We start from the raw sequence: 13,811 nt of genomic DNA on the forward strand, positions 1-13,811 counted from the left end.
AGCCAATAGATGCCGGTTTTTGATGTTGTTTAACACAATTACTTAGTGGCTGCTGTGTTTCACCAATATACGAATCCCTGCATGTGTTTTCTACAACATTTTATTTCATGGTTGTCGATAGGTTGTCGCAGCAACATCAGTAAATAATATACATTTTCCAGTAGAACAGTTTTATAGTGTTATCTTTATAGTATACTAACCTGGATGTCTGAAAATCTACATTCTTATATACACCGATATATGGTTCAGTGATACTAAAGAGTGTTCTCGGACACAAAGCTAACTACAGGGACTGTTTTCAGTTGACATATATATGCAGAATGAGTTTATTCGATTGTTTGATTGAGGTTTAGCCTCGTCTCCACCATTATTCCTCTCGTCTCATGACAAAAACGCCTTGCACACATCACGATGTGCCGACCAAAGTATTGTGGACATACTAAATAATTCAGTTGATATGCCATTTAGCTTTAGCCAAACTCACGGACGCAGAACTCAGAAACACTTGTAGGAAACGTTGGTTCCAATCAAGTCCTCCTTTCCCACTTCCCTGACTTATCTAAATGTACGTGGTTGAAAATTTACTGATTTTCATGAAATTCCAAATTTGTCTGTATTGATACTAGAAGAACGGTACATGCTGTTAAAAACGTTAGACATATTATTGCGTCGCTTCCTTAAACGTGAGGAGATCGCCGTGGAGCCATTGGGCTGTCAGAAATCCTTGTTAAATAAATAAAGAATTAAATTAAATTAAAATTTATATATTTAGCAAACCTGGTTTTATGGCTTTATTCTGTGATATTTCATTGTATCTTATCATCACTATTCTGCAGGTTTTGCAAAGAGATGAACACGAGATGAACATTGATAAAGGAATTATGTAGGCCTATTATTTGCTCAGTTTTCGGTCTAACATCAAGTAGTTTCATGGAAATATGCATAATGGCAGTTTTGCCTGATTCGTTCTATGAATTTTTGTACTGTGAATATTAATGGCGATGATAGTTTATATCTGCCAATATGTAGCCTTGTGTCCCTCAACGTATCCTCTTGTAATAAACCGCCTTTTCCTTGTAGAGAAGAACTATGTAAAATTATTATACCCAAAGCTGTATTAAAACTTCCTTTTCTGCAAAACGAAATGGTTGGTCATTAAGTCTTTAAACCTTCTTGACAGAGAAAATAATGAAAACACCGCTGCTATTAAGATAAGTTCGGACGGTTGTGTAAGGATGTTTCTAGGGCAGTTAACGAGTGCTTAAAGGGGTGGTTATATGTGCTTAATGACCTTGTTTGTCCAAAGATGTTAAATTAAATCGCAGTTAAATAAGATGGCATAATTTTGTATGCTGTATTGAAATAACCTATAATAGTGATGGCATCTTCTGCTCCATGTATTTTTTAACAGCAGACGCGGGCGCACAATTAGGGCGACAGAACAGAAGTTTAACCATTGTTTGTCTCGCTGGATATACGAGGTAGCATAATGAAAACATGCTCATAGAACTAGATAACAGAATGCCATCAACTATCCACAGCTTCTTTCTGTGGAAATAAGTGCAATGTTCATCCCAGACACTTTCGCGGTTTCTGGAAACCTCATAAAAGTGTCTTGTCAGCGGAATACACTGCCAGTGAGGAATGCGAAGACCAGAAACAATATCACGCTCCATGCAAGGCACACTAAACTGATCTGAAATGCTCCATTCTTTTCCATGTAGATCAGCCTTACCGCTGGACAACGGAAGCTGTGTGTGAACGCAGACATGGACTAAGACTTCGATCTTTATTATTCATTTCATTTACAAGTCCGCTAACCTCAAACCGCAAATAACAACGGGAAATAGCCCAGCGGGAATCTCCAGGAAGGAGAATGTAATCTTGTGTGATAGTAGTCTCCGCGATTTCGCGAAGTTGTTCAACGGGATCATTCCTATACTTGGGAAAACGAAAAACTATTATCATTTCCCCAAACTGCTACAGTTAGATACAATTTTCCGATCAGCATTTGATATTTTTGTACTGGGAACAATCGCATTTGATTTGTTTATTTACTTGATTGATGTTTACGCCGTACTCAAGAATATTTCATTTATACGACGGCAGCAAGCATTATGGTAGGAGGAAACCGGGCAGACCCCTGGGGAAACTTACGACCATCCGCATGTTGCTGGCAGAAGACCCTCCTACGTGTGGCTGGAGAGTGAGTGAGTGAGTGCTTGGGGTTTAACGTCGTACTCAACAATTTTTCAGTCATATGACGACGAAGGAATCATTAGGGTCCATGTACGTGTAATGTGCCTCCTTGTTGCAGGACGGATTTCCACCGCTCTTTTATTTAGTGCTGCTTCACTGAGACAAGTAAGCCGCCCCGCCCGAGCCATTATACTGATACGGGTCAACCAGTCGTTGCACTATCCCCTTCATGCTGAACGCCAAGCGAGGAAGTTACAACTTCCTCTTTTAAAGTCTTAGGTGTGACTCGATCAAGGATTGATCCTGGATCTACCGGTCCCGAAGCGGACGCTCTACCAACTGTGCTATCCGGGCCGGTCGCGGCAAGCGGAAGCCATCATATCCTAAACTCAGAACGACTGCATTGGTGAGAGGATCCTGGGTCATTGCGCCCCCCTGGCGTGCTGACCACGGAAAGCATGGGGGGCACCAATTACAGTTGAAGGCGGATGCATACAAGTACAACCTCTGCTGTGACGAGTGTTACAGTATGACATGCGCTGTGGGGTATAACACAGTATACCCCATCAGTCAAGGAATTGGCCATAATGTTGAAGTGAAATATATCGTCCCAAGACACAGGTTGATTAAAAGCCATACACATTGACATCTTTTTTAATTATTGTACGGGAATAACATCTAAAGGGAACTTTTCAGAATTTTAAAACCCTAAAACCCATTGCTAACAATGTTTCCTCTTTGGGGAACATTTTCAGACTCATTATACACCACTCTAGCAAACTAAGCTGGTCATTTGTGAAACCAACTTTTACTGAAGTCTTTCATGAATATCCTCTAGTACGCAGCTACATGTATATGTACTGGCAAGAGCTGTTTATTAACAAAACATCACGTATTTGTCCTGAAGCAAATTTTTGAGTTGTAATGGTATTAGGCTAGGTTAAGGTAGACTAAAGAGAATCTTATCCGCGCATGACGAGTAGGGTAGCACAAACCCCTACAGTGTAGTATATCACTGTTATAATTTACACTTGTGGTATGGTCTTGCGCACTCGATGATCGCAAATGGTATTACTCTTGTACTTTTTAAGACTTGTACATATTTTAAAAGTTCTTATTTGAACAACTGCAAAAATCAGCTGTAGGCACCATGGTGTTTTGGATATTTTTTTCTCTCTTTTTTTGGTTTTTGAATAACTGTTTCTCAACAGTTAATTGATTCTCAACTCGCTGTTATCTGTTAACTTACTCGGCCAAAAACTGCTGAGACGACTTTCTACCAAAATTTCTACACAAAAGTCCGTTTGTAATAGTGCTAGCACCCAAGAGCAATACTGGGCTTGAAACCACAAGAGAATCCACACCTTTATCCGCGCGATTTTGTGATAAAGTGACCTTGGCAATTTATGCAAGAGATTACCAGCAACCTGTTTTTACATCTAGCAAAGGAGACGCTAAAATTTTAAGCAAAATCAATAGGAAGTCATCTAAATCATTCCATGCGACAGTGCAAAGATTCACGTATGACGTCGTGAATGGCGAGAAGTCGAGGGGAAAACTACCCAGTGTTCGAAAGAAAATCACACGTGGGAATTTAGGATGGCGGGTGGTGTAGCAATCATCTGCATCAGCGAGGCAGGGTGGTTACAGCTGCAGGCAGAAAAGCTTAATCTCCTGCTGATCTGTCATCATAAACAATAGCTACGTGCACATGCTTTACCTGATCCACAAGCCAATGTTCACTCAGCCAATGGATTCCAGTCGGGGCAAAATTACCAAAACGAATTAAGAGAGGAAAATTGAGCGTTAGTTGATCTGATTAAACCGTCCTCAGTTCGAATGGAAGGGAGGGTTACTTAAGAGTTAGCACTGATGGTATCCACAGGGGTGAAACGGATGCTTTTCACACCACCAAACCTCCGCATTAAATACTACGAGCACCATATTCTTGCCATTGTCTCCAGCAGCTGGCCATGGTTTAACACTGCATGGGTACACACTGCTGTACCACTGTCGTTATGATCTGATTTGTTCCAAGTAAACGTGACCTTTCTAACTCTATTATCAAGTAATGATGTGGGTTATTTATTTATTTATTTATTTATTTATTTATTTATCAGATTGGTGTTTCGCGCCGTTCTAAAGAATATTTCACTAATACGACAACGCCCAGCATTATGGTGGGAATAAAGACCTTCCACAGGCTGCTGGCGAAACATTCGGTGTCTCTACTTTTTGCACAAACAAGGGCAACACGTATCCTATGAGAAGTTTACATTATCGTGTTGTCCTGTAGCATATACATTTGGCCTTTTTAATACCATCACCAAATGATGATGTGATATAGGATGTCACGATGTGGATGGAAAAAGGGACAGCAGAGAGTAAGATGGTATACTGCTTCTCTTTTATCTAATGTACTTTTGCCGTCATCTTGTATAATTAAATGGTTTGAAATACGCGAACGGAGTACACAGAATATATGTTTTCACGAATAAACAAAGACGGTTTACAGCTCGAGGTTTTCATCCAAGAACTTTTTACCAATATTTACGGCAAGACTAAAATCTATTGTCTAACGTCTGTTGTAAATGTTTTATACTGTAGGCATCAGCCAATTAAGTATCAGCTAATAACGAACATGTGAGCCTTTGAGAATCCCACTGAAAAAAATAGACACAAAAAGGCTGACTGGCCGAATTTCATTTTTCTTTCAGATTTTGCCTATGGAAGTAAAAAAAATACTCTATAGTTACTGCATTGCCGGAGTAATTTGCTCTCTACCATTATACATCCGTCGTATTCCGCTTGTATCTAACTGAAATTCAAAAAACATATCGACAAAGGATTTGATTCTCACTCATGTGGATATTATTATTCATTTTATGATAACATGGATTACATATAGTCCGTTTGGGTAAAATAGACTACATATAGTCCGTTTGTGTAAAATAGACTACATATAGTCCGTTTGGGTAAAATAGACTACATATAGTCCGTTTGTGTAAAATAGACTACATATAGTCCGTTTGGGTAAAATAGACTACATATAGTCTGTTTGTGTAAAATAGATTACATATAGTCCCGTTTGGCTAAAATAGATTACATATGGTCCGTTTGGCTAAAATAGACTACATATAATCCGTTTGGCTAACATAGACTACATATGGTCCGTTTGTGTAAAATAGACTACATGTAGTCCGTTTGGGAAAAATAGACTACATTTAGTCCGTTTGGCTAACATAGACTACATATAGTCCGTTTGGCTAAAATAGGTTACATATAGTCCGTTTGGCTAACATAGACTACATATAATCCGTTTGGCTAACATAGACTACATATAGTCCGTTTGTGTAAAATACACTACATGTGGTCCGTTTGGGTAAAATAGACTACATATAGTCCGGTTTGTGTAAAATATACTACATATAGTCCGTTTGTGTAAAACAGACTACATGAAGTCCGTTTGGGTAAAATAGACTACATATAGTCCGTTTGAGTAAAATAGACTACATATAGTCCGTTTGGCTCAAATAGATTACATATAGTCTGCTTGGCTTGAGAGCTGCTGTGCCAGATAAAACAGACAGGACATTTCTGAATATATGTTGGAAAGAGTGGTACGGATGCGACTGCTTTGAATTTGCAGTTTAAAAGTGTGTGCAATGTGCAAGAAAAGACTAACGCACTGCTAACCTCTGTCACACCCTGTTTACACTTTATTGACTCTCTAGAATCGATTAAAATTGCTTTTGTTCCAAACGCGAGCATTTCGCAGGGTTGAAATAAGCTCACAGTTGAAAGAGGGTACATATGCATACACTGCCGTGCCGTGCTGTGTCCTAGGCTGGTCTAGCGTATTCAGATCGATACGCCTCATACAGCTTTCTTAGGTCACAATCAATCGTAGATGTTTACGGAGCCTTAGGGAGTTCAGGAAAGCTTGGCAAACGAGTTTATCTCCCTTTATTTGGTTAACTTCAATTGTCCCAGCAGAATTTGGCATAATTGAAAACCACATACTACCGACATTCTTTCGATTTTTTCAGGGAAAAGAAAAATCAGCAATGACAAGTGTTATCTTAAAGAATGAGTTCGGGTGTTATCCAAAACTTGGCCTGTAATTAGTGCTTTGTGAGCTGTATTTCCTGTTCTGGTGTCAATAAATAAGCCCGATCTCATTAACATGGATGACTTATGAAGCCCTTAGTTCCAAAATTTAAACCGAAGTATTCTTAATGCCAAGTTTACTCATTAAATACAATCAGGTGACAAGAGTGTGTTCTTTGTAATTTGGCTACAGTTAAATAACATGAATTTGTCAAGACACCAACAGGTATCTGGAGGCCGGATCATCCGAGCTGATCTTGACTAATTTTGAGTTCGACATTGGCAACAAACTTACTATCAGCTAGATAAATATCTTTGTATGCATATCAGATCTTTTACCTCGCTCACATGGACAGAGTTAAGCTACTTAAACATGGAAAATTTGAAGTCTGCTTTCCCCTGTTAGCCACCTGGCTTTTAAGGATACATAGAACGTTTCTTTTTTCTTTTCTTAATGTGCATTTTGGGATTTACACTAACACATAAATATACATCTCTCAACTTTCTTTTCTTCCGTAAGTTCACCGATGACGTCATTTTCGACCATTGACAGAAGATAAGCATAATGAAGGGTTATTAAAATATGCCCAAAATATGAAATGGCATAACTTTCTACATTTCCCGTGAACCCATAATCTTCGTTTGGGGGCTAGGGCCATTTCATACGAGCTACATGTATTTGAAGGGTAACTAGGCCAAGTGCCCCGGATACACATTTCTGACATTCCTAATTTTCTGATTTCGTCAACAGACAGTTTAAAAAATGGCGCTGATTAATGCCCACTCAGATTGATACGAATTAAAGTTTGACTGTAAAAGAGTACATTCTGTTAACAGACGGTCGATATTTTTACTGGAAGAAGGAAGTGTGTGTTATACCAGTATTGACAGGATCTGATGTGTGGTGAATATGGTGCATTTATTTATATGTGTGATAATCGAATCATGTGGACAAGAGCTTGTGTCTAATAATCGAGCCGTTTGGACAAAGAGCTTGTGTATGACTACAAAGCAGTATGAACAAGATCCTTTGTGTGATAAACATGTGGTACATACAAGATCCTGTGTGTGATAAACATGTGGTACATACAAAATCCCGTGTATAATAAACATGTGGTACATACAAGATCATGTATGTGATAAACATGTGGTACATACAAAATCCTGTGTATAATAAACACGTGGTACATACAAGATCATGTATGTGATAAACATGTGGAACATACAAAATCATGTGTATAATAAACATGTGGTACATACAAGATCATGTATGTGATAAACATGTGCTACATGCAGGATTCTGTGTGTGATAAACATGTGATACACACAAGAACTTGTGTGTGACGAGCATGTGGTACATATAAGAGCTTATGTATGATGAACATGTGGCACATATAAGAGATTGTATATGATGAACATATGGCACATATAAGTGCATCTGTAAGACGAACATGTGGCACATATAAGGGCTTGTGTGCGATGAACATATGGTACATATAAGAACTTGTGTATGATGAACATGTGATACATATAAGAGCATGTGTATGATGAACATGTGGCACATGTAAGGGCTGGTGTGCGATGAACATATGGTACATATAAGAGCATGTGTATGATGAACATGTGGTACATATAAAGGCTTGTGTGCGATGAACATGCGGTACATATAAGAGCATGTGTATGATGAACATGTGGTACATATAAGAGCTTGTATATGATGAACATGTGGTACATATAAGAGCATGTGATGAACATGTGGTACATATAAAGGCTTATGTGCGATGAACATATGGTACATATAAAAGCTTGTGTATGATGAACATGTGGTACATATAAGAGCATGTGATGAACATGTGGTACATATAAAGGCTTGTGTGCGATGAACATGTGGTAAATATAAGCGCATGTGTATGATGAACATGTGGTACATATAAGAGCTTGTATGTGATGAACATGTGGTACATATACGAGCAAGTGATGAACATGTGGCACATATAAGAGCTTGTGTATGATGAACATGTGGCACATATAAGAGCATGTGTATGATGAACACGTGGCACATATAAGGGCTTGTGTGCAATGAACATGTGGTTCATATAAGTGCATGTGTATGATGAACACGTTGTACATAGAAGGGCATGTGAATGATGAACATGTGGTGCATATAAGTGCATGTGTATGATGAAAATGTGGTACATATCAGGGCATGTGTATGATGAACATGTGGTACATATAAGAGTTTGTGTATGATGAACATGTGGTACATATAAGTACATGTGTATGAAGAACATGCTGCATAGATAATGGCTTAAGCGGGACAAGGATCTTTTATGGAAGAGAATATGTATATATATTGAACTTTCTTGTGGCAGGGCGAGTCCATGCAAACCAGTCCTGTTTCCTTGCTCCAACCTCTCAGTGCTAAGCGCTAAGAGAGGCAACAACAAGTACCAGTTTCAAAGTCGCTATGACTCGACCTAGGTTTGATTCCGAGATCTCCCGCCTTCTGTATGGATAAGAGCTTTTGAGTGATGAAAGTGTTGTACAGACAAGAGGCTGAGTCTGATCAGCGTTCTGCATGTATGTGGATGAGAGATTCGGTGTGAGGAGCTTGACCAAAGGCACTAGAGTGTCACATAACCCTGGACATTTATAGGGCAATAACAGTGGAAGAGAGGTACTCAGGAATGCTGATTTACTGGAGCTTGTAATGTGGGCCATTTGCTAAAAATGAAATAAATCCCGCACCAAATCACGCTGCTGTCAGTGAAAGGACATCTATATCACTGCAACAGGCTGCATTCGTCACCAACGATGCTTAAAGTCAGCTTAACCACCACTGAGAGGCACTAACGTGACCGCCAGTTACACCAGCGAGTTTTAATTCCTGTGTTCTGATGACAGGCTAGAAATATTGTAATGGCATTATCCGGCGTCGGATCATATTGCCCTAGCATTATACTCTATCAATCTCGGCCAGGATTAATGAGATAACAACATGACAATATTAACACATCTGCATCTCCGATAGATCCCTACTTGTGCTACACTTACTATAGTTAACTAGCTCGCCACACATAATGCTGCGTAATGCAATTGTTCCCGGACCATCTGAATTTGAATCCATCTCGGTAAATTGTCTACATTTCTGCTTTGTTTCTTTCTTTGTCTATAATTCCACCAATAATTATTATTTGTCATATAGTGGATAAATAACTAAAAGTCGTGGAGGTTAATAATTTTTCTTATGTGTAACTTATGGGGGAAAACAGATATTTTCATTTATCAATAAAGCCAATAACTGTCTAGAGCCCTTTGGAGTAAACAAAATGGCACCAGTGTGTCTCTGTTACTGTACTTTATTTCACACGGCAATATAGTATTGTAAAAATTACTGACCAAGTTGATAAATATCTTCTTTCTCTGCCCAAAGGTCTTAACTCTTTCTTTCAACAAACAGGAAAGGTCATACTCTACCACAAAGAACTCCTTAATCGATCGAACTGGGTGATTTTTCACACACACAAAAAAAAACTTCGACAGTTTCACCAAGTTTACATTATGGGTAGCAAAAAAAGGTTTATTCCGAAAGACTTTTTATCACAGCTTACTTTATTTGTCAAGCTTGTCAGTTTATTGTCAGCTCTGCTGCATTTTGCCATTGCCTGTCAGAACAGAATAGGATCAGAGCTGAACTAAGGGAGATAACGCTAGCCTGAAGTGACATACTGGAATCCCCACATTTGTGGCCTTAGCAGGCTAATCAACCTTAAGTTCTCATGGCCCACTCTTCAGACCAAGATGAAGAGTGCATGTGAAAACAGACTGATTAATTTATACCTTCGACTAGCAATATTTAAAATAAGTAATCCTAAACCTAATTTGAAGGCAAACAGACAATGTATTGAACGTTATCGCAAACGTCTGATCTGTTTATGTCAAGTGGTTTCACCTCAGTTTCTTCCTTGTTTTTTTGGTTAGTATTGTAGAATAATACGACGGCAAGACTGGGATTAGTATAGCTTCTGAGATACAGTTGGTAGAAATAAGGTGATTGGAAGTGTAAATATGCTTATAAATTTCTGATTATGTTTCTGTCGTGAACTGGACAAATGAACACGATTATTTGACTGTATTCAGATTTGTATTCAGTCATTTGTCACATTTGTCAGATGTGTATTACACAGCATCAACTATTATGTTGTATAAGGTACGATGTTAAGCTACCACGAACAGCCTTAGATATCATTTCGGAATGGATCTTCAAATGTTTTTAAGAGTTCTTAACTCAGAACTGTTTTCTATGCCTTAACTGACGAGTCTTTGAAAACAAACTCATACCTACATCCATTAATGTCATTCTTTTAATTAGTTATTTTATTTCAGCGGTACGAGACTTCCTTAAATATTAATCATAGCATGAGTTTGCAATGAAGTACAAGTAGAGTAATGTGGTGACGTGTAATTCTTCATGTGGCTGTATGTCTATATAACGAAGTTATATGTTCTGTCCAAAAATAATGGGGGTGCATGAATTTTCAACAAAGCTTGGTCATTTCACATGAAGCAATCAAAACTGTTTTGGCCTTATTTTTTGGCCGTGCTTTACTGGATTATTATGATTAGAGCAAGGCAAACTATGGAGAGCAATTCATCCACGTAGATGCGACACGATTGTATTTTTTAAACTTAATGTGTATAGAGACTGAATGATTGATGCCAGTAGGCCAGTATATATACTGATTAACATTTCTGTGAGGAACCCTTACAGATTTGTTATTTTTTTCTATTTCTCTAAACATACACAATAAACGACTAATAATCGTTCCATCTCTATCAGCAATCTCGTTGTAGCCAGAAATAAAACTAGGCTGAAGAAAATTGGACATTAAGTGCACAAGTGCTTAACACACGCTTTAATTCTCACCTCACAAATGTGGTTTAAAAGCTTACATTAATGTAAAAAAAAATGTTGATAAGCATTTCCATTTTCTTGAGAGATGGTGAATGGCGTAATGATTTTAGATGAAGTTAATGTCGACAGTGAACATTCACACGAACGCAACCAAGTGAAGCAAAACCGTGAAATATGTACTTACATGTACGGCTCTGAGTGAAAAGCGTGGATAATCACGCAAAGATTCCTTTATACAGGGCTATGTTACTAAAGATTTCAGCATTCGCGCAGTGTGGACATTTTGTACAAATGATGAGCGGATGTCCGACACTGCAGACAGGATAGGCCTTTGGAATGCTGCGAGGTAGTAACTCAATGACCAATGTTGCCAAACTGATTGAATGTCATATTCCTAATTGTTGCTGGTTGTCTTCGTACCACACATTCAAGACTGACAACTTCAGCGTAAAATCCACTCTTCTGGGACTGGGCACTCATCCAGGGAACCGAACTAAAGCAGCAACAGAACAAGTTTTAGTTCAAGGTAAGACAACCAGTGTGGACTACCATATATATGGGACTAATTTTGACTCGATAACACTGTTTCCTTATTTTGAAAACATGTTGGCTACACATTCTTGACTCCTGGTTCAACACGGACGTCCATGCCGTGTCTAACTCCGAAGAACATTTGTCGATGGCCATCTCTTTTCCTCGAATATTGGTCCTTATAAACGCGTTTGAGGCAAAACTGACTGTCGGATTATTGACGGCACAGCTAATCACAATGGTGTAGTTATACCACGAGTTAGTATTTCAGTGAATGCCACTGCTTCCGGCATTCCTTCACACCCTTGCGGATTCCATAAGGAGACGTTACACGATTTGTGTACACGCCTAAAACCTGAAAAGTTTTTTAATACACAAACGTAAGTAATTCGAGCAACGCGGTTTGTCTTAATCTTGAAAGAAATGGACTGTGTTCTTTTGCTGTTCAGTATATATGTTATCAACTGGCTGGAAACCACCCGAAATTGCAAAGCATATTCATTTTACTATCCAGAAACAAACGGAGCCCATTCACCCTTTTTGCTTCTATCAACAGTGTCGAGAAGTACTATCATATCGGCTTCATAACTGCCACAGTTTGAGGGTCAGCAAATATGTACATCTGAACTCGTGCGAGTTAACGAGGTGAGGGTAAGAATGCCGGATTGACAAAACACGATAGGATGATATACATTAGTCCATAGTTCATCAAGCCCAAGGCAGGCATTTAACCTAGAATAACGACCATCATAAACACATTTAATACGGCCATAAATACAATGACTGTCACAATGACAAGGTGGTACCCTGAAATCAAGACATAAATGCCGAGCATCCACCATCCCGCCGTTCTAAGCCATGCCATTTCTGATGGAAGGGTAAACTTTAAAAAGGCCAAAATACGTTTGTACACGAAATAGTGATTGCTTTTAAATCGGAGCGTAATGTCGCTTATCACCGTGTGATATCACCTACTCCTTTCGATGGTTGAATAGAAAAAAAAATTCAGTTCATCAGGAACCAAATGGTATATTTTCAATCCCATACTCGGACCGGGAATATTCTCGCCCTACTTTCGTAGAGTTTCGTGGGCAATAAACAGTCAGAGGTTCCCGTAATGCTGTTTGAGCGGTCTTTCAGATGAGGAGATTAATTGCCTTTTGCCATAAGGCAGAAGCTTTTATATCAGCGTGTGTGAAGATCTGCGGGTTAAATATATGAAATTTCCCCAGTTACCCCCAATACATTTCTGAATAGAATATAATTTATTTGCAGGAATTCTATAATTGGTTTAATGGGCCGTTTTGGTAATGGTGGGTGTCAGAGAAGTGAAGCCATCTCCTCTTTAATTTCACCTTCGGATGAAATGACTGAAATGACTTGCATCTAAAAGATTTATTCTGGTATCGGGATTAAATATGTTATTACGGATGAAAAACATTTGTGACGTCACTGACATCTATATGTAGTTGGCAAAAAAGCAGTGCTCATAACTCAAAAACTTGACTGTTTTTGTTTAGTCAAAATATCTAAGTTAGTATTTTTATTTTTTCAATTTAACAGGATTGCTCCCTTGATCGACCAACTACATGTACGTATGCAAAACGCATACGTTACTTCTTGTCATAGTTTTAGCTTTCCTAATCGTTAAGCATTAATTAACAGGATAACTCTCGTCATCCATCAAGCACTGGCGAAACGTTACGTAACAGGATAACACTTGCCATCTATCATGTTTTGATGAAACGTTATGTAATAGGATGATTCTATTCATCCATGAAGAATTGGATCAAACGTTATTTAGCAGTCTTACGCTATATATAGCGATTCTCCAACCGGTATTCAAACATTACTTAATAGTATAATGCTGGACATCCACCAGCTACGGATTACAAACTGGGAACGTGTTTTGTTAACATTTTTACGTAGAGAACGTTACTGAGTGTGCCTTGGGAGGTCTGGCACTATAGGTTGTTGACATCAATAGAACATGCAGAGCTGTATGCGATGTTGGCTTTACTGGGCTCCCTTCATACTACTTGAGAAAACACGTTCC

The 13,811-nt window shown here is 38.6% G+C and overlaps 1 protein-coding gene across 1 annotated transcript in view; it reads right to left on the reverse strand.

The window, feature by feature from the left end:
• LOC135473108 (neuronal acetylcholine receptor subunit alpha-10-like) overlaps positions 1–13,811 on the reverse strand; it is an 80,509-nt gene that overhangs the window by 33,630 nt on the left and 33,068 nt on the right. The window lies entirely within an intron of this gene.

Source organism: Liolophura sinensis, chromosome 8, assembly GCF_032854445.1.
Source record: "Liolophura sinensis isolate JHLJ2023 chromosome 8, CUHK_Ljap_v2, whole genome shotgun sequence".
Classification (NCBI taxonomy): domain Eukaryota; kingdom Metazoa; phylum Mollusca; class Polyplacophora; order Chitonida; family Chitonidae; genus Liolophura; species Liolophura sinensis.